We start from the raw sequence: 23316 nt of genomic DNA, 5'->3' as shown, positions 1-23316 counted from the left end.
CCACTCATAACTCAAGCCAATATCTGTCGATAATATCATCATATTAATTAATATAATAGCAATGCACTCTTGCTCATGCATTATGTATGTGAAGACTTGGGTATGTTTTGAGTCCTGCTTTTCTTATTTTTAAAAGAAGCTTTATTACCTACCTTGCAATTTCCCCAAGGAGAACTTCCAACAATTTGTATGAAGCAACTAGAACAGTTCTTAGCCAGAGAAGGAAGGTAATAAAGAGAGGTGGCTGTTATTATACTGTCTCTGGGATTATGTTTTCCATCATTATTATGCATGTCTTATCAATATATCTTATGTTCCTTTGGAGCCGCTAACATAGTAGAAATGTAATAGATACTTAATAATGGAAGCCCAATACATATTTGTTACTGGATTAGTTAGCTGCCAAGAACAGAGACTGAAGAATAAAAATCACCAGGAACTTCTGGTGGAGGCTGTACTCTTTTGTCCATCTAATAAATTCTTCTGTTCTGGGCTAACATTTGTGCTTCCTTGAATATGGCACATTACTTGGTTGATTACAGAATTTTCTGCCAGACAACAGTAATCACAGAATCATCTGCATCAGAGAATGCTTGAAGTATCAGACTTGGAAACATAAAATAAAACCTGAATTCAGATGATTACTTAGAAATATTAGGCATTTCAATTCTTATGTTAAGTGAGTTGAAAGTAAATTAAAACTATACTCAAAACAACCTATTCTGGGGACTAATGACCCAGGATCGGTGTTCCAAAAGAGAGTGTCGGGAAGAATTTGTGCGCTGTGAAAGTGCAGCATGGTATTTCCCAGGAAGTGTCCAGTATTTGTGCTAATCATTTTTTGTTGAAGATTATGAAATGAGTATTCCAGAGGTGAGTATTTTAAATGTAGGCAGTTTCTGAAACTGGCTCTTCCATTTGCTTCATATAATTTTCATTTAACTGCAACTGGCTGCAGAGAGAAAGTCTAAGTCCTTTGTGAAGGATGGGCTAAGACATTTTCTCATGTCATTTAATAAAATAAGAAAATAATATTTTCCAGTAGTCACTCTGTGCCTACTTTCCCCTTTGACCTTCAAACAGTTATCTTGATTGAAATCAATATTGCATTCCTAGGGTAGATTTCTGTCATCCTGATATTTTAGTTTTACTCTTAAACTCTTAAAAAATTCTTGCTTTATAGAAATTCTTTGCTGGTGTTTTGGTTTTGACTGTTTACCTCACCTAGTCTTAGAAAATAAAATGTATTTTGTCACTATAAGTGAACATAGATGTTGAGGATCATATCCATTCAGAAAGACATCACTTGTCAGTATGGTATACTGGAGAATGTTTGATCTTTTAATATGATGTCTTAGCAACAAAGATGAAATATGAAAGGCAGTGAACACCTTCGTCATATTCTTAAAGTCTTAACAAACCTCTGAAACAATTCTGCTTCATGTCTATTCCTTCTGCAGTCTGTACCCTCAGAGGTATTTCTCTTGATGAGAGACTGAGAAAATCCTAAACTGGGATGAGGGGAGGAGAGATTCATCCTCAATACCAGTGAAATTTAATTAGCATCTTTAAAAGGAGAAGAAAGGAAGGTGACAGAAATTTAACCAGTAGCACATGGATGGAGAAGGTAGGGTCCTGTCTGATATTCCAGGCATGCTTGATTTCCAGTGCTTTTCCCCACAATGAGCATGGGAGATGGAACTGGAAAGGATGTATGTAGTTTACTGCTGATAAAGTCCCCTGAGCTGGGCTCCCAGAGGCCAAAATGAGATGAAGCTGGTGAATTTGCATTAAAATGATGTGTCTTTCTCGCTCAGAAAACAAAAGCCAGAGAATGCTGTGTGTAGATGGGGAGTGTTGGGGCAGAAACTGAGTTTCTGAGTCAAGAAGAAGAAGAAGAAGAAGAAGAAGAAGAAGAGGAGGAGGAGGAGGAGGAGGAGGAGGAGGAGGAGGAGGAGGAGAAGGAGGAGGAAAGAAAAGCTGGAGCCAAGGTTTTAGTAGTCAGCTGATGCCCTGTGAAAGATGTAGGGACTGACCCCCATTGTTCTAAACATGAAATTGTAATGAATTCCAGAGGAGGATCTCCTATGTGTAGCAGCAGCATGGAACCAGGGGAAAGGCATTTTGAGCATTTTCAAATCTGACAAGTGAGGACTACCATGGCTCATGAGGTGGCAATTTCTGGGGGTAGGGTGGGCAGAGTTCTTAGAGAAGCAACAGGAGCAGGACAGAGGAAAACACTCTACTTATGTCTTCCAGATCCAGTCACTTTTCTCTTCCTTTGAGTGTGTCTGCCTTTAGGCCAATTGATCTTATTTATCAAAGTGTAGAATCAGTTTTATGTTGGGCGATATTTCCTTTGCCAAAAGACCACTTTGAGAGACCATTACCTTAACAGAGGAATATGGGTTCAGAATCTGTGTTGACAGAAAAACATGATGGTCATGTTAATGCCAGAGGGAGGTTCTGGGGATGAATGATGCTGAGGAGGAAACCCCACTGGCCACTTTAGGCAGAGTCACACAACAACCACACTTCATTCAGTTTCCATGGAAAAGAGTTGGCTCACCCCAGCTGACCAAGGAGGGAGTATCTCAACTTAACAAAATTCCAAGATGGAGAGCAACCAGAATGTCGATTTAGTAATTTACAACAGGATTAGGGCTAGTGGTTTTGCTGGTGTTCTCAGAACACCCTCTTGTGATGGGTACATTCACTCAGGAGACCAAAATATAAATTTCAAGGCGATCAGAAAGAGATCAGAAGGAAATGACTTTCCTTAAGGGATATGCCCACCAATCCAGGAAAATATAAGCAGTATGTATTTGTCCAGAAAATCAATACAAATTTCCTGGAGCCAAATCCCCGTTTCTCTGGGATGGACTGGGTAAATCTGAGAACAGGAGTTTCCTTTTTCTAAAATGTATTCAATTCACTAGATAACAAATCATGGCAAATATGAAAAACTATTAAGAATTATGGCAGATATATTTCAAGGTGGCATTCAAGGATGCCTTGCGTAATTCCCTTCCCTTGACTGGCAGAAATTGGTTTTGACCAATACAGTATGACACATATGATGGATGTCACTCCTTTGATTAGGCTATGTTATTTGGCAAAATGAATAGATTTAACTCCCTTCATTAAGTTACAATTTATGGCAAAAGTGATGGGATTTTGCAGATAATTAAGATCACAAATTAGCTGACTTTTTGAGTTAAGCCGAACAGAGATTATGCTGAGTGTTCTGACTTAATCAGGTGAAAGTCCTTAAAAGGGAACTGGAGAGCATATGAGGAAGTAGACATTGTGTCTTTCCTTTGTGGAAGAGGCAAGATACCATATCACAACTTCCTATGGGAAGAGCCATGTGGCACAGAAACTGGGGGCAGCCTCCCTTCAGCACCCAGTAAGAAACCAGAGTCCTCAGGCATACAGTCCACAGAGATGCATTCTTCTAACCTGAATGAGATTGACAGGGTTTCTTCCCTAGTCAAGCCTCCAGATGAGAATGCAGGCAAACAGATGTCATCACCGTAGTCTGGAGAAACCCTGAACAGAGGATCCAACTAAGACATGATAACTTTGTGGTAATTAGTTGCACATCACTAGAAAGTGAATACGAGAATGCCATAAATTTTAACAACCATCTTGTGTTCCTGATTGAATTAAAGCCACTCTAGTTTCATCAGCAGAAGTGAAAATAACCTCTGGGAAATTTCTTCTATTGCTGGCTGAGCTCCTTCAAGTGTAGAATTCTTCTTGTTTCATTTCCAGAGGTGAGTTTTTCTACACCCATGAGTCCCCAAAAACTTAGAGCACCATTTGAATGCTCCATCTCTGCTAAATTTAGGATACATTTCACTGACAATCAGCTACATTTTCAGAGTAAAACCAGTGTAACAGTACAGCAACAAGTGATTCCTTAATCATGACATTACTGCCAAGACTACCAATTCATCAAAAGCTCATCTCCATAACCCATCCTCTCTTAGGGCCACTGTTGGGTTTTTTTCTTCTCAGCTTTCTGCTCATTTGCAGTACTATCACCTATTTTGCATTTAGATGAGGCACGGATTAATTCTGAAATACTGGGATGAACAAAATGTAATAATGACAATCTCAAAGTAGCAGAGCACCTCCCTGTAGGGATGATGTATGGGTCACCACACACACTTGAACCCAGCAATTACCAGTCCACAAATAGCTGCCTTCATTGTGAATTTCTGCCAGAAACCCTGAAAGCAGGAAAGACCCAGAGGCTACACAGCCAACATGCACACATTCTTCATAATTGAATTGCCCAGAAAGAATCATTAACCGGTGCTTCATCTTCAAGCATTAACTAGCCTTAAAAGCATCTATAGGGGTTTCTTGAGATGTATGTAAATTATATTTCCCATGTAAACAATTCTGAGGAGCACTATGCAATTGGAGGTCAAATTAATCTTGACTCTGTAGAGACAATTGTAGTGTTCAGTGGCAGATGGGTTGTGGGGTTTGATTGATTATATTAACCAAAAAACCTTCATTTGGCTATCCCCACACCCCCAAATAGCATCCCTCTATATGCCTCCTCCATGTAAATAGGTTGAGAAATTTTTAAAAAATTCAACATAATGGTCAAATTATAACCTGTATTATCTATCAACAGGGGCCACATTTGAAGACCTAGCTTATGTGGGAGCTTGCTGAATTCTAGAATTGCACACTCATTGCCACCCAGCCTCAGTTAGCATCCAGCTGGGGTGGGCCCAGTTGGTCTGTTCCCCAGGCAAAGAAGGATAGAGATCAGCTGAGCATGCAGTTACTCCACAAAGTGACCAATCAGAGGTGTTACTCCTTTACCTGGCAGCAGAATGCTGAAGAGGTGGTTGTAGGCTCATGACTTGCTTTCTTGACAGGAATAAAGTGGGTCCCCTAGCAATCCCCATTTGTTTAGATCACATTTAATAAACTTTCTCTTAAAAAACTGAGACTTAAAGTTATTACTAAATGGAGAGACTCTTTATCAGCTTAGAGAGCTGAGTAAAAGATATTGTCATATATCTTATGTCATAAATCAAGGCTAAGCAAGATAATAAGAGATGATATGAGAGATCTGTTACAAATAAATTATACATGGTGTGTAGTCAAAGGAAAGGCATTGGCACTTCTTAGCTAAAAATCTGAAGTTAATCATCCAGTGCAAAGAAAAGAGTGGCAGTTATGCCTTTGGAAAATACAGAAATTTGTGAGCAGTCTGCCAAATGATGTCTAGGAGGAAGACCAGCCTCATGCTGAACAAACATTGTATGATCCTGTTGAGACCTTTGTCTCTGTTGGGCTGCCAGGGAGGTACCAGATTCTTCCTCAGGGCCTGGACCCAGAAGCTTCCATGTCACAGAACACCTTCCATGTCTACACTTCTGGAGAATAGCACCATCTGCCTCCATCCCTCCAACCAGTCCTCTTCCCCAGGATAGGTTCCAGAATTTCTGTATAGGAAGGGCCTAAGACAGTAGTCTGGATGGAAGGAAGGGCCATTCTCTGCTTTTTATTTTTCTTATATTGCAGGTTTATTTGGCATAACTGGAGTTGGGAATGAGTGTGAGATATGGAAAGACTCAGATCCCTTAAGCTACTCTTAGTACCACCTCTCTTTCTCTCCCAACAGTACAATTTAGGTTCAGAGATTCAAGAAAGTTCTATACCACATAGCAATGCATCTCTCTTCTCTTAAAATAATAACAATAGTAATTAGTCAGAGTTTGTATTAACTCACACTCTGAATGGTTGATTGTGGAACCCAATCCAAGTGGTTTCTTCATGCCATCCCAGAACTACCATGTTGCTGAATCAGCCTGTGGCAGATTCTCCCACAATTCGAAGGGACAGTGGTGTGTTCTAAGGATGGTAGAGGCCTGCTGTGAATTAGAAGGCCCATAGCTGACATCTGCTGCAGGCCAGAGGACATCTAAAATCAAAGTGGCATTAAAAAAATAAAATAAAAGTGGTATTTAGAAAAGCTTTCTATTTCTTGGCTCACAGACTTCAGAGGAAAACTTATTTGGGGTGCCCAAGAACCAGTCCTGGGGATAGACCAGAGCTACCGCTCTGCAAGTTCATATTTAACTGGGAATTAGGCCACATTCACCCAGGGTGATGGGCTCAGAGTTCCTTTATTCACTGGGAGGGAGAAATATTCACAAGCATGAAAAAGTAAATTAAATGGTGACAGTTTCCATTAGAGACAGTAAAGCACATAGAAGGCTGGAGGAAGTTTACAAATCATTAAACTTGTTTACTCTACAAGCTTATGCAATCAATTCAGAGTAATTAATCTAAAAGACAATATTAGTTAGAAAATATTAGAGATATGAAGAAAGTCAAGCAGCTTAAAAGTACCTCCTAAAGGAAAAGAAAATATATTTGAGATAAACAAATACATATATTCTGTGGATTTAATACACTTATAAGCAGAACCAGCTACATAATTTGTGGAGCTCATGCAAAAAATGAAAATGTGAGCCACTGTTCAGAACACAGGGAAAAAGTGAAGTTGAAAGTACTAAGAAATAGACCTTTTTTATTTAGAAATATTTTATTATTAATGAAATATAATAGGAGTAATTTCATACATGAGTAACAACTCAAACTTAAAAATTGCAAAACCTAGTCTAGTGCAGTAATTTTCTATAATAAATAAATAATAATAATGCTTCATGAATGCAATATCTTGATTAAGCAGAGGATTTCTATGGCTCACTTTTCTGAAAATTCATATCCTAAATCATTGAAATGTGAACCCACAGCAACTTCATCTTCTATTGATATGATCAAAAGTAACATCAGTTGCTCTTGGCAAACGTAAGATCACAAGTAACTTTCGATAAATTTTAATTTGGAGTAGAATCTTTCTCCTTTCTAATGAAGAGTGCTATATATACTGTGACAACATTAGGGTACATTTCTGCTAAATGATGTTGAAGTATAAACTTTACTACATCTAAAAGTAGTGATTCTTGTAAAACAACTTTTCTAAAAGTATTTAACTCTTCATACAAATGAACTTTGTGTCTGAATTTGATACATTTTTAAAGAAGATTTTATTTATTTATTTGGCAGAGAAAGAGAGGCAGAAGCAGAGAGAGAGAGAGACAGAGAGAGAGAGAGAGAGAGAGAGAGAGCAAGCACAAGCAGACAGAGGGAGAGGAAAAAGCATGCTCCCCGTTGAGCAGAAAGCCAGATGTGGGCCTCCATCCCAGGACTCCAGGGTCATGACCTAAGCCAGAGGTAGATGCTTAACCAACTGAGCCACTCACGTACTCCTTGCTACTTTTTAAAAATAGACATTAAATATGATAGCGATTATATTTTTACAGCAAAATTGAGCAGAATGCTCCCATATACCCCTGTCCCTGCACATGCTCAGTCTCCCCTACCATCATTACACATCACAGTTCATTACCATCAGCGAACCTCATAAGTACACCCAAAGTCTGTACTTAACAATAGGGCTCACTATTGTATTTTCTATGGGTTTGGACAAATGTATAATGATGTGTTTCCACCATTATAGTATTATACAGAGTTGTTTCACTGCCCCAAACATTTTCTATGCTCCACCTGTTTATCTGCTTCTTCCTCTGACCCCTGAACTACTGACCATTTTACTATATCTATGGTTTTGCCTTTTCCAGAATGTCATAGTGTTGAAATCCTATGGTGTGTATGTAGCATTTTCAGATTGGCTTCTCCCACTTAGTCATATGCATTTAAGGCTCCTCCATGTCTTTCGATGATTGATGGTTCATTTCTTTTTAGTGTCTATTTCACTGTCTGGAAGGACCACAGTTCATTTATTCATTCACCTACTGAAGGACATCTTGGTTGCTTCTAAGTCTTGGCAGAATAAAACTGCTATAAACATCCATGTACAAGTTCTTGTGTGGACTGATGTAGTTTTAAAGGTAAATGTTCATGATCCTGTTTTAACATCTCCTCTGGCATTTCCTATAACTCGTGGATATAATACAAGAACCCAAAAAGTGGATTCATGATTTGTACACAATTCAAAAAAACTGCTTTTGTGGTCAATCACAGTATCTTTGATAACTTGGCAATTAATTTAAAAAATCCTCTTCCTCATTAATAATAGATTCATCCAAAGCTTCATGTGAATATAATGTTCTCTGCCATCAAATGTGATGATCTTCAAATTTAATTTCTATTTGTAGGCCTGTGGGTATTCTCTTTGAAGATTTGTAAGAATTCCCTGATACGCTTTATCGTGATGTCCATATGAATGCCTTTATTTTATAATAATTTACTGACTATCTCTCCTGCCTGAGCTCCAGCAGTTCCAATTTCAGGCTGGAGAGCTAATACTTGTGCAGATGCTGCAGGGAACAGCTCCCAGCAAGTTCCAGCCCTGGGCGCTCTCCCACAGCCGTCACCTCTGCCACCAGAGCTGCTGCTTCCACTGCCACCTCATAGGCGCTTGCAGTACGTTGTCTGCTCTTGCCTCTTTGCTCAGCTAATTGTCACTCTCTTCCCTGTCTTCTCTTCCCAGGCAGTGTGGATTTTTTTTTTAAGATTTTATTTATTTATTCATGAGAGACACACACACACACACACAGAGGCAGAGACATAGGCAGAGGGGAAAGCAGGCTCCATACAGGAAGCCTGATGTGGGACTCGATCCCAGGTCTCCAGGATCACACCCCGGGCTGCAGGCGGCGCTAAACCACTGCGCCACCGGGGCTGCCCCGGCAGTGTGGATTTTGAGGAACCCTCTCTGCATGACTCTATTCAAGGGTCCCCAAGGGAAAGCTGGATTGTTATCCTCTCAAAGGGGGAAATTGGGTGTCACTCCACTTTGCTGCCTTTGTCTTCATAGAAGTCCATACCTGCACCCCAATGTTTCTAGCAGCAATGTCCACGATAGCCAAGCTGTGGAAGGAGCCTCGGTGTCCATCGAAAGATGAATGGATGAAGAAGATGTGGTCTATGTATACAATGGAATATTCCTCAGCCATTAGAAACAACAAATACCCACCATTTGCTTCGACATGGATGGAACTGGAGGGTATTATGCTGAGTGAGATAAGTCCATCAGAAAAGGACAAACATTATATGGTCTCATTCATTTGGGGAATATAAAAATTAGTGAAAGGGAAAAAAAGGAAAGGAGAGATAATGAGTGAAAATATTAGTGATGGTGACAAAACATGAGAGACATCTAACTCTGGGAAATGAACAAGGGGTAGTGGAAGGGGAAGTGGGCAGGGTGTGGGTGGGGGTGACTGAGTGATGGGCACTGAGGTGGGCACTTGGTGGGATGAGCACTGGGTGTTATGCTAAATGCTGGTAAATTGAACTCCAATAAAAAAAAATTAAAAAGGAAAAAAAAAAAGGGAGTTCAGTCCATTAGCCCATTTCCTGGCGTGCTCCTCTGAAATTCCAGTGGTCTGTGCACCCCTGCTTAAACTATGCTGTCCTCAGTTTCTCTCCCCACTCCGGATCATCAGCAGTTCTACTCAGTGAAGACAGTCAGGTGTGTGAACCCCAATCTCCCCACCTCTCCAGTGCATGTCCCCCATGCTCCTGCCACACAAATTGGATAATGAAAGTTATTTAAACTTTTAAAGAGGAGAGGAAAGGAAAAGAGAGATGTGTGCATGTGTCTCTGTGTGTGTTTGTGTGCATGTGTAAATCAACCAGATTGACTCACAAAGGTAATAACAATTGTTTTCTAGGTCCTCTTTCTTCTTACTTATTACCTTAACAATAAGAGGGAAGGCGAAGTTAAAACACCAGATTACCAGTGTTGTGACAAGGGTTGGTTACAAAGAAGCAAAAACCACAGAGTAAGGAGAAAATGCTGTGTCTTGCATGTTCACCATTCCCAAACCTTCAACTCATTATTGGTGGTCTTTCCTGAGATATGTAAGAAATCCTGAATCTTTTCATTCTTACATGTTTCATGTAAAATCACCACAGACCCAAGATGATTTGTGGGGAATATTAGCCACAAATCACAAATCTAGCCATTGCCAGACTCTAATTCTCTTTATCAAGTGAAATTAGGAGAAATTGATAACGTTGATAATTATCTTAGGAGTCTAGTTTAGCTTCTTGGAAATTTAGAAGTCTGAGGAAATTTGGGGCCAATTTGCAAGGCTATTTTAATTGACTAACAATCTCTCTCTCTCTCTCTCTCTCTCTCTCTCCTTGTGGTTGACATTTTTAGTACTTGGGAGGTGGTGAGGGAATGCTCTGAAGCTCTTGGTGAGGCGGGTTGCTTGCTCTTCACCATCACAGGCTTAACTTACCTGATTAATGCACATAATGTTATGTAATCCTTGACCTCTCAGGAGCTCTGACACCCCTTCTCCTCCACCCTCTCCTTGACTTAGGATTCAATCGAGCAGTTACATATTATAGATACAACTCCTCCTTATTAGAAAAATAGCTGAGGCATGAATCACCAAAGGGCAATATTGTTGGCCTTCAGCAAAAGCTAATAAAAAAGTGTGATAAAAGGATGAGGGAAGGGGCACCTGGGTGGTTTAGTCAGTTTAGCATCTAACTCTTGGTTTTAGCTCAGATCATGATCTCAGAGTTCTGAGTTTGAGCCCTGTGTTGGGCTCTGCACTCAGCACAGAGTCTGCTTGGATTGCTCTCTCTCCCATGTTTTCTCTCTCACTCTCTGTCTTTCTTTCTCTAAGGTAAATAAATCCTTAAAAAAAAAAGGATGGGGGAGACATAAATCCCAGCAATGAGATATCTAAGTTATTATGACAGTTACAAATTAAGGTAAAGCAAAGATGCCTCTACGTCTACTTTTAAAAGTGGAGACAGAATGTTGCTGAAGCCAGCAAGTGGTGTGCTTGAGCAGACAGGAGATGGAAGGAAGGCTTACTGTATCAGAATTATGGCTGGAGAATAGTTGTCAATATCTTGGCTTCTCTGGCTTTTCTGCAGCTCTGACTCCTGTTAGTCTGGAAACCAGTGAAGAATGGGGCATAGCAAATATAGTAAATCCTGACTTCCCTCATGTGGCAGATGGTGTTCACAAAGGAACCACAATGATACCTCTCATCATATATGTCCTTTTGCAACAGTTTGTTGTCTCTCCCAACCCCCATCAAAGAGGGGGGTAAATTTATTTCCCTTCCCTGGGAAGTTGGACCTGCCCTCAAGTGCTCTAAACAACAGAGGGTGGCAATTGTGATGTTCTGGGGATTGCAAGCTTAGGCATTCAGAATATCTGGCAACTTTCATTCTTGTGCTCTAGGGTGAGTCAGCTACCAGGCAAGACTTTCAGTTTCCTGGGGATCCCTGGGTGGCTCAGCGGTTCGGTGCCTGCCTTTGACCCAGGGCGTGATCCTAGAGTCCCGGGATCAAGTTCCGTGTCGGGGTCCCAGCATGGAGCCTGCTTCTCCCTCTGCCTGTGCCTCTGCCTCTCTCTCTATGTCTATCATGAATAAATAAATAAAATCTTTAAAAAGAAAACATATAGTATGAAAAAAATAAAAAGAAAATAAAAAGAAAACGTATTTTAAAAAGACTTTCAGTTTCATTAAGATTGCCATGATGTCTTCAAAGGGGAGAGGCATGCAGAAGAAAACCAAGACTCCATCAATATCAGAAGCCAAAAGCCAAAACCAACTCTTTAGCCATGTGAATAAGACCATCTTAGAAGCACATACCAAAGCAAAGACCAGTCAACGCACAGAGCAGAGAACTGTTTTCCCTTCTAAGCCCTATCTATATTGCAGAATCATTTGTAAATAAGTAATGTTTTAAACCATTAAGGTTTTGTTTTGTTTTGTGTGGTTTGTTTTTTCTTGTTTCTTTGAGGAATGGGGGTGAGGGACAGAGGGAGAGAGAGAGAGAATCTCAAGGAGGCTCCATGCCCAGGGCAGAGCCCCACATGGGGTCTGATCTCACAATCCTGAGATCATGACCTGAACTGAAATCAAAGTTGGATGCTTAACCAACTGAGCCAGGCAGGTGCTCCTTAAATCATTACATTTTAAGAGGGTTTTCTAACAAAATAGAGAATCAAACCCTGATCTCATATGATTTGAGTTTCCCGAAACTCATCGTACTATCTGTACCAATGGAAGCACATTCCTAATAAGTGTCAAAATTCCACTGGCTCTGACCCCCACTTGATTAGTGAGTCCTCAATAGAGCACCTTGTACCAGTAAGAACCCCAACACTTGACCATAAACTACTCCAGTTACTCTAAATTGAAGGAGTTCAATACAAGGATTTGTTGCTTATGTGATGGAAGGTTCCATAGTATATAGTTTAGTGTGGCAACTTTAACTGCATAAAGGAGCTACCTTTGCACCCTTTGGAAGGAGTACTGTTTGTAGTAACCAAAAGCAAGGAGAACCTTAATGATCTAGACCTATGGTGGGACAACCTAGGAGAATGTGAAGCCATGGTGCCAAGCTGGAGTTAGAGCAGTAAAGAAGATGAGCCCAGGGCCAGAGACATAATCTAAGGCAGAAATGGGGTTGGAGGACATAAATACTCTGGTGTCTCCATTTCGTCTCTTGTTCTGACCCTGGCAGCTCCTTCCATTGGTGAAACTGAAACAGAAGCCAGATGACACAAGAACCCAGTAAACAGGATTGTTATCAGCCTCCACCTTGTGACAAGTAGAGCAAGAGAAGAGGAGCTGTGGAAGCAAAAGTCTGTGCAACCAACACAGCCCCTCAGGCATCTGTCTGCATCCCTAGAGAAGCACAAGCATCCTTGTGACACAAGGAAGTCTGCTTCTCTATTACTATACCATTCATCAAATTGATACATTATTAGCTCAAAAGCTTCACAATATTTTGAGGGAAAGGACTTTGTTATGGGCTGAACTGTATCTCCCTGCAAGGTTCAGATATTAAAGTCTTAACTCCCAAAGCCTTGGAATGCATCTGCCTTTGAGATAATGTCTTTAAAGAGGTGATTACGTTAAAATGGGGTCATCAGGGTGGGCCCTAACCCACTTAATGTTTAGTGATCACTAATCACTAATCTTCTCACTAATCTTCTTCATAACAAGAGAGGATTTGGACACAGACATGCACCCATGGGAGGCTGTGAACGTACAAGGAGAAGACAGCTATCAACAAGCTAAGGAGAGAGGCCTCAGAAGGAACCAACCCTGCTGACACCTTGATCTTGGCCTTCTAGCCTCCAGAACTGTGGGCAAATAAATTTCTATGGTTTAAATTACCCAGTTGCTAATACCCTGTTGTAGCAACACTATCAAAATAATAGACTCTTTTTAAATTCTGTTTTATTTTATTTTAATTTTTTAAAGATTTTATTTATTCATGAGAGACACAGAGAGAGAGGCAGAGACATAGGCAGAGAGAAAAAGGCTCCCTGTGGGAAGCCGGATGCAGGGCTGGATCCCAGGACCCAGGGATCTTGACCTGAGTCTAAGGCAGATGCTCAACCACTGAACCTCCAGGCATTCCTGATTCTCTATTTTAAATTGATTTGTTTTTCCTTATAGCCACACTGCTCTCCCAGGGACTGAGACAGCTCTGCAGCAATCATTATGTGGACAGACACACATGAGCAGCAAATATACTGTGCCCAGCATCACCCTTCCTGGAGATAAACCAGAGCTCGGCCTCTCATAGCCCCTGCAAATGCACGTTGTGAGGAAGTGCTCTGAACATCCAAAATGCAGATTAAATTGGCTAACCCTGTCAGGCTAGAGCTTCTGCGGGGGGCCAGGGTGAGCAGACCCTGAGAAGGAGGCCCTGTGACTAGATTTACAGATTCCTCATTGAGGACATTTGAGCCAAGTCAATTCCCAGAGCGGAGCTTTCATCCTTTTGTTCCTCATGCCTCATTTCTCTGTTGTCACATGCTCTCTCCGACTGTCCCTTTTAAACTACCTACCTCAACTTAACTTCAAAGAATATTCCTCAAAAACTACCTTTTCCATTCAGTTCATAAAATTTTTCACGTTGATTCCAAGGGCATGGATATATGTCTTGGCTGGTAAGCCAGCAGATGGAGAAGAAAGTAGTGTAATTTTACTCCAAGAGTAATTTCACAGGGTCCTGGGAGGGAAATAGCGTCTTTGCCACATTCAGGGTTTCATGATCTCAGCTAAGACTGCACAGGGAATGAGGAACATGCCCAGGGCAGACCTTGTAAACCTTGGCTCCCTTAACTGAGGTTAGTAAAATGTGCTTCCCCCTGTAGATTACTGAAGCTTGTATGCCCCGCCCCCATGAGCACACCAACAGAAATATAGGTCACTCACTGAGAAGAGCCTTCCAAACAATTAAGTTTACTAGGCTGAAGTCAGTTGAGATATCGGGATCTTTAAGAGCACATATTTCATTGTTGGCTTGTATTGGTAAGGAGAAATAGGAGAAGTTATGAATCTAGAATCTAGAAATATAACATGACAAACAATGGGCTCGATGACCTTACTAAGATGGAGTGAGCTGATTTAAGGCAACTTCTGCATCAGCCTGTTTTCTCTTTTGGTGAGAAAATGACATCATGTAAAGAATTGTAGTTTTTTCAAGATTTTGTCATAACATTTTTCAAGAACTCAGAATATTGAAAGACATTTGTGAGGAATGCCCAAATAGCTGCCACCTAGATTTTACTATGATCTTTTTTATTAGATCTGCTTTATCACATCTCCATACATCCATCTCTCTGTATATTCATTACTTAATCTGTTTCTGAAGCATGTCAAATAAATTGCAGACATCACTAAACAACCTTTTAAATGCTTAGGTGTAAAGCTATTAACTAGATATATGTATTTGTTTAAAGGTACTATGTAAAATTTATACATGATGGAAGGCACAGATAAGAAGTGTACAACTGATGTTTTTCCAAATGTATACACTGTAACCCAAAGCCCTTTCAAAATGTGAGGTATTAATCTTACCATGAGGAGTTCGCCAAATCCCTCCCTGTCTGTATTCACTTTTCCTTCACCCAAACTGGCAACCACTGTTCAGATTTGTTTTCCCAGATCAGTTCTGCTTAGATAGAATTTCATGTAAATAGAATGAAACCAAATATTCTATTGTGTGTAGAGCTTTTTGCTCAACGTTTTTGTGATTCCTCCATGTTCTTGCATGTATCACACATTTGTTCCTATTTATTGCAGTGTTCCATTGTAGGAATACACCAAAGTTTGTTTATCCATTCATCTATTGAATGATACCAGGGATTTTTTTTTTTTAGTTTTTAACTATTATAAATAAAGCAGCAATGGGCATTCTTGGGCAAGTCTTTTTGTGAACATGTTTTTATTTATCTTGAATAAATAAATAGGAGTAGAATTCTGGGTCATAGAAAAGATATGTGTTTCACTTTTTAAGAAACTGTCCACATGTTTTCGATGCCAGAACATTTCAAAGTGATTGTACCACATTGCATTCCTACTGAAATTGCATGAGAATTCCAGCTACCCCATTCCTCACCAACAGTTGTTGGTACTGGAAGTCTTTTAAATTTTAGCCATCTTGGTGGTCATCTTTGGGTGTAAGATTGTACCAAATTATGGATTTCCCTGATGACAAATGAGGTTGATCATTTTTAATGTGTTTGTTGACCATTCATATGGATTGCTTTGTAACATGTCTATAATGTCTATTCAAATCTTTGGTCCGTTTTTTAATTTATTGTGTAAGAGAAGTAAGAACTCTATCTTGTTTTGTGTCTGATCATAGTGAGAAAGCATTCAATAACGATTATTAAGTGTAATGTTAGTTGTGAGATTTTTTTTATATATGCCCTTTGTCAGGTTGAGAAAGTTCTTTTCCACTCCAATTTTGCTGAGAGAGTTTATGGTAAATGGGTGTTGGGTTTTGTCAAATTATTTTAAGCATACATGATAAGTTTATTTTATTCTCATAAAATGTATTAATTGATTTTTAAGTCAGCTTTAGTTTTTAAAGCAGTTTTAGTTTATAGAAAGTTTGAGAACATATTAGAGACCTTCCATATACCCTGCTGTCAGTTGCTCCTGTTAAGACCTTACATAAGTACAGTTTGTTACAATTAATGAATCAATATTGACATTTTATTTTTAGTTAAAACCTATATTTTATTTAGATTTTTAAAGTTTTTAACCTTTGTCTTTTTGTTCTTTTTGTTCTAGGATTCCATCCAGGATTGCACAATGCATTAAGTTGCCATTTCTCCTTAGGCTCCTCTTGGCTATAAGAGTTTCTCAGATTTTCCTTGATTTTGGTGACTTTGACCATTTTGAAAAGTACTGGTGAGGTATTTTATAGATAACCCTGTATTTGAACTTTCTGGTATTCTTCTAATGATTAAACTGGGGTTATGGATTTGGAGGAGGCAAACTACAGAGGTTGTCATTTTAATGACATCATATCAACATGGGCACATACTACCAACATGACTTCTCACTATTGACTTTGCCCTTGATCACTGGTGGAGGTCATGTTTGTCAGGTAAAGTAACTGACAAACCTCTGTAAAGTAACTCTACTCTTCACTTTCCATAATGTACTCTTTGGCAGGAAGTCACTATGCACAGCTCATAAGTAAGGAAGGAAGGTCATTTTCCCCATTCTTGAGGATGGAAAATCTATGTAAATTATTCAGTGTTCTTCTGCATGTAAAATTGGTCCCTTGTCTCTCATTTATTAATTCAGTTATCTATTTATATTAGTATGGACTCTTGAATATTTATTTCATACAGTTTAATGTAATAGATCTATCTATGTTTAATATAGTACATAATATACATAGATATGTACATAATATATATAACAATATAATTCAGATAATCTGTTTGATCTTGGGCAAGCTTTGCTATTCATGGAATTGGTCCATTTTGTGTCAGTTGTCTAATTTATTTGCATAGAGCTGTTTGTAGTATTATCTTGATATCTTTTTCAGATCTGTGAGATTAGGCATAATAGTCTCTTTGTTCCAAGTATTTGTAACTTGGGTGCTTTCTCTTTTCCTTGTCAGTTTTGCTAGATGTGGATCAGTGTTACTGATCCTTCAAAGGACTGGTTCCAGTTCACTGATTTCTCTCTACTTCTCATTTTCATTGATTTCTGCTCTTATCTTTTTATTTACTTTCATCTTGCTTTTGGCTATTTTGTTCTCATTCTTTTTTTTTTTTTTCCCCCGTAGGGTAGATCACTGACTTCACACTCCTCTGCATTTCCATGGGCTTTAACTTTCCCTTCCAGCACAACTTAACTGACTTTCCATATATTTTGATATGTTGTGTTTTCATCTTCGTTCCATTCAATATGCTTTTCAAATTTCCCTTAAGACTTCCCCTTTGGCACACAGATTATTAGGTGTATGTTGCTTGTTTTTTGAGCATATGCTGAGTTTCCTCTCATCTTTCTAGTACTGATAACTGATCCAATCACAGTATGGTTAGAGAACATATTTTTATGATTTTTAATAATTACAACCTGTTTAGATTTGTCTTATAATCCAGAATAAAATGTATCTTGGTGAAAATCTCTTGGGCACAAGGAAGAAATGTGTAGTTTGCTCTTGCTAATTGGAGCGTTCTATAAATGTCATTTTGATTCCATTTGTCAGTGCTGGTGTTTCTGATATTCAGTCTAATAGTTACGTACATCAGGTACAGAGAGGGGGATTCTTTATGTGCCCAAATATTGTGAATTTTAAGTTCTGTTAGTTTTTTCTTCATGTCTTTTCAAACTAATCATTTGATGCATACCCTTTAAAGATGGTGACATCTCCTTAGTGAAGAGCACTTTTATTGTCCCTTTTTTTTAAATTTAAATTCAATTTGCCAACATATAGTATAACGCACAGTGCTCATCACTAATGTATTTTCCTTCTTGGAACATTTTTTTTCCCTCAAAAGTCTAATTGGTCTGAATCTCAGCTTTTGTTTGATTTGTTTTTGTATGATATTTCAAAAAAAATCTCTTCTCTTTTTCCTACATGCATCTTTATATTTGAAGTGAGTTTCTTATAGAAAACATCCATTTGGGCATTTGTTTAATTCATTCTGACAATGTCTGTGTGTCTAGACAATTTACTTTTGATGTCATTATCAGCAGGCTAGCATTTAGGTTTATTATTTTATTATTTGTTTGGATCATTGACTTTTAATTAGATTTTGCTGGCATATCTAGAACCTATATTAATAGAACTAACAGATAATATCTTCTTTCATGGATCTTAAAATACGTATTTTAGTAATGGGATAAGTGCTTACAATAATGAGTCCAGTTGGAATAAAATATTAAGAGAACCTGGTAGACTACTAATAAGTACAGAGCTTCTTTTGAGTTGATGAAAATATTCTAAAGTTCGGGACGCATGGGTAGCATTGAGCTTCTGATGCTTAGACCGTTGAGCATCTGCCTTCAGCTCAGGGAGTGATCCCGGAATCCCTGGGATTGAGTCCCTCATTGGACTCCCTGCAGGAAGCCTGCTTCTCCCTCTGTCTGTTTCTTCTTCTCTTTCTGCATCTCTTATGAATAAATAAATAAAATCTTAACAAATAATTCTAAAGTTCAATGTTAGTGAGGGCTGCACAACACTGTGAGCATATTAAAAACTGTTTAATTGTATATTTTAAATGAGTGAATTGTATAATATATGTAAATTGCATCTTAATTATGCTGTTAAAATCCAAAGGTAAAGACAAACAAAAAAGCTGGTAAGTAATTTTGGTGGTCCTGTTTTACTAGTTTTATTATTGAAAATTGACCCTGGCACACACAAAGTCTCACCCTATATTTGAAAACAGATAAACAGATATGAAAGAACTTTCATAAAATGGCAAGTTCCCTTTCAACTTCCACAAATTATTTTCACAACAGTAGCTCCAGGCGGTATTCAGCCTCAATAAGATCTTCTTAATGGACCTTTTGTTTTGGGTGTTTTAGAAACATCCCCACTTGAATTTCTCCTCTGTGTAAATAATAGTGAAAGAACAAAGAGAATTTGATAATATAGTGAGGTAAAGATATAAAGAATATGCAAACGCCTACAGAGCTGAATTGTATTAGACTCCCCACTGAAATATTCCACAGGCAACTTAGATGTAGTATGTCCAAAATATACTCTAAAGCAATTGGCCACTTCTACGACTACTCCATCCTTCATTTGCTAGTTTTTTTTAAAAGATTTTATTTATTTATTCATAGAGACAGAGAGAGAGAAAGAGAGAGAGAGAGGCAGAGACACAGGCAGAGGGAGAAGCAGGCTCCATGCAGGGAGCCTGACGTGGGATTCAATCCAGGGACTCCAGGATCATGCCCTCGGCTGCAGGTGGTGCTAAACCGCTGCGCCACCAGGGCTGCCTCTTCATCTGCTAATTGCACCCACTTGCTCAAGCCAAAAGCTGGCATCATCCCTGAGTCCTCTCTCACCCCAACAATGGACCGTGTATCTGAATTTTCTCTTTGTCCCAAGTTCATGATGACTCCATTCACCATAACTACTGACCACTCTCTAGTTTGCAAAACCTTATGCCCTTCATGCTGAGATCCACTCACATTGCCACTCGGCACTTCAAGCCATGCCAGGCAATCCCTTGGTCATACCATGCATTTTCCACAAACAGCATTTTCTTCTTGGCACATGTGTCCCTATCTTCCTTGCAGACTTTATTCACATTTATAAGCCCAGAAAAAAAAAATTTCACCTTCTATCTGAAACCTTAGTTGATCAGCTTGTTTTATGCAGCTTTTGCCTCTTACATGTTTAATATTATATTGCAGTGAACCCAGCTTTCTTTTCTCTTCTCTTCTTTCTCTTCTCTCTCTTCTCTTCTCTTCTTTCTCTTCTCTTCTCTTCTCTTCTCTTCTCTTCTCTTCTCTTCTCTTCTCTTCTCTTCTCTCTCTTCTTTCTCTTCTCTTCTCTTCTCTTCTCTTCTCTTCTCTTCTCTTCTCTTCTCTTTCTTTCTCTTCTCTCTCTTCTCTTTTCTTTTCTTCCCTTCTCCTTCCTCATTTCTTTCTACTCTCCTCCCTCTCCTCCTTCCTCCTTCTTCTTTTTTTTCTTTTTTCTTTTCTTTTCTTTTTTTTCTTTTCTTCCTTCTTTTTAAATTTTCCATCTCTTCCAATAAACTGTGAGGTCCTTAATGGCATGCTTCATGTCTTGTCCATCTCTGAATCCCCATTTAGTCCAGTTTCCATCAGCTGTTGCCCTTAGTAAATGCGTGTCAAATTTGATTTAATTTACTTTAGCATCTATATGTCCTTCTTGGCCATAGAATCCTTGAGGGGGGAACTTTTCCCAAACATTGTGAATTTCCAAGATTGATATATAGCACCTGATAGACAACAATTTCCTAAAGAAATGTTTAATGTATATTAATATATGAATTGATTTAAAAAGACCAACAAAGTACCTAAATCAGTAGAAGGAGCACTAAAATGGAATAGGGACACCTGGACTCAAGCACCATACAAGCTACTTTTCTTCTTAGGTAGTCCAATGTATATTAGATGCCTAGATTCCAGAATCTGAATGCCTGGGTTTAAATCCTGGTTCTGCCACTTAACAGACACGTGACCTCAGAAAGTAGCTTAATATAGTAGACATTACTGCAGTTTGATGATTTCTAGTGTTTTTTATTTGGAGCACACCGAAGGCCACAATTCTTAGCCTAAGGCAATTAGATAGGGACGTGAGACAAGTTCTGGCCAAAGGACTTGAGTATAGAAGTTCATATGTTTGCATCCAAAATATTTAAGAATTGATGCATGACATTTCACTCTCTCTTTATTTCCATTGTGATAAGAGAGACATGAAAAAAATAGAGACATTTACACAAATCATAAATGTACAACTTTTTGAATTATCACAAAATAAACACAACTGTATAACCACAAAGCAGATCAATACAACATTACTAGCATCTGAAAAAATTTACGCAAGTTTCCAACCTTACCCCCGTTCTCTGGTCTGAGCTATTATCCCAGCTTCTAACACCATGGATTCACTTTGCTTCTTGCCTCAACAGTCCATGTGTGCTCTTTCATATCTGGTTTCTTTCACCCAGAATCACATCTGGGTGAGATGCACCTACATTTCTGTACATAGCATTAACTCACTCATTTCCACTGATATGGGGTATGCTGTTGTACAGAACATCAGCATTTTTAGGGATGCCAGGGTGGCTCAGCAGTTGAGTGTCTCCCATTAGCTAAGGGTGTGGTCCCAGGATTTGGGATTGAGTCCCACATCGGGCTCCTTGCAGGGAGTCTGCTTCTCCCTCTGCCTATGTCTCTGCCTCTCTCTCTGGGTCTTAAATAAATAAATAAATAAATAAATAAATAAATAAATAAAATCTTAAAAAAAAAAAAGGGAGAACATTTTAGATCCATTCAGTAATTGGTGGACATATAGATATTTCTAATATGAGAGATGCAGCTATCCTCTAAAATTATTATGCTGGGGATCCCTGGGTGGCTCAGTGGTTTAGCACCTGCCTTTGGCCCAGGGCGTGATCCTGGAGTCCTGGGATCGAGTCCCACATCAGGCTCCCTGCATGGAGCCTGTTTCTCCCTCTGCCTGTGTCTCTGCCTCTCTCTCTCTCTCTCTCATGAATAAATAAATAAATAAATCTTTTTAAAAAATAAAATATCTTTTTTAAAAATAAAAAAATAAATCTTTTTAAAATTATTATGCTCTTCAGGCTTCGGATGTATTCAGGCCAGAGTCCGCTCAGTTCCTCACTAGGCTGTCTTTTCCCTCAGTGCGAAAATGCAAGAGCAGCCAGACTGAGAATGCCAACAAGATAGAGGTCACAGTCTTTTATAACCTAATTTTGGAAGTGATACCCTATGGCTTTTGCAGTTCTGTAAGTCCTCAGCCCAGCCCACACTCAGGGGGACTGAATTACCTGGTGCATGGCTAGCAGAAGATGAGGATCGTTGAGAACTATGCCAAGAAAGCTTGTAAGTCAAAGAATTTAAGAAGCCATTAAGTATGAGATGTGCTGTTATTTTATGTACCATTAAGAAAGCAAAACTGTCAACAACCATATTTTAATATATAATTGATTGTAAGATGACCTTCATTTTGAAATTTAAAATGTGAGAAAATATACATTTTAGATTCAGTAAAGTATGACACTGGAGTTTTTTCAGTGATAATCTTGGCAGCTCAGTATGAAACTAAAGCTTAATTTCCCTATACAATCAATGTGACTCCTTAATCATATAAGTCGGGGGGTCAATATGAAATCCCTAGGATGTGGTGATAAGTTCAAAGAATTACTTATTAAGGCACTGCCTCATGCAACTGCACAACAGTAGTAATATTAATGCTTTTTAAAAAACCACTGTGCAAGGAAACTAAGCTAGCATTTTCCTGATTGATCCCAAAATTGGCCAAACAAAGCATTCAAAGGTCTTGAATTTCCTGTGGCACCAAACTTGATCCCATTGGCTAGAATATTAATCTCTCAGCCAAGGGACATGTGTGTTCATGTATGTATATGTGTATGCGTATGCACATGTGTGTATATGTATTATCTTTGAAAAATGAAGCATAGAATTATTGTAATAATTTGAGAATGGGAAATTGATATGGTATCCAGACAATATTATAGAAAGAAGTAGGAATGAAAACATATTCTAGATGAGGCAGTCATGAATGACTTTTAGTATTAGCGTTATTTTTTCAGCAAGGAATGAGGATATAATTTTTGTCTTTATTTCACATCTCTGAAAGTAGAGAGCCAAATATGAGAAATGTGTATAGAAAAGTGAGGAACTGCTTAATTAAATTGTCCTATATAATGGACATGCTATGCAGCCATTTAAATTATAGTTGCAAAATAATGTTTGATGGTGTAGAAAAAAATTTTCATCATATTATATGGAGTGGAAAAATGTGGCATAATAGTCTGCACAAATATTCATATTTAAAATATAACATGTTTATATATACATAACAAGGAATAAAAATATCTATAAAATATTAATGTAAATTTTCCTAGTTTGGGAGATTATTATTAAATTTTCTTTTCTACTATGAATACAGTAAAAACTTAATATTCATTTATGATTATAAATTTAAAAAATGAATTAGCTTACTAACAAGACTCATTAGCAATATCCTATGAATGATGAAGACATAGCTGATAAGATTAAGATGTAAAAAGTAAATCAATGTTATCACCCACTTGCTGTTTTCATTTTAAAAAAGGAAAGGATTCTTTTTTTTTTTTTTAAGATTCTATTTATTTATTCATGAGAGACACACACACAGAGAGAGAGAGAGGCAGAGACACAGGCAGAGGGAGAAGCAGGCTCCATGCAGGGAGCCTGACATGGGATT

This window comes from Vulpes vulpes, chromosome 3 (genome assembly GCF_048418805.1).
Source record: "Vulpes vulpes isolate BD-2025 chromosome 3, VulVul3, whole genome shotgun sequence".
Classification (NCBI taxonomy): domain Eukaryota; kingdom Metazoa; phylum Chordata; class Mammalia; order Carnivora; family Canidae; genus Vulpes; species Vulpes vulpes.
Note: the sequence above shows the minus strand (reverse complement) of the source record.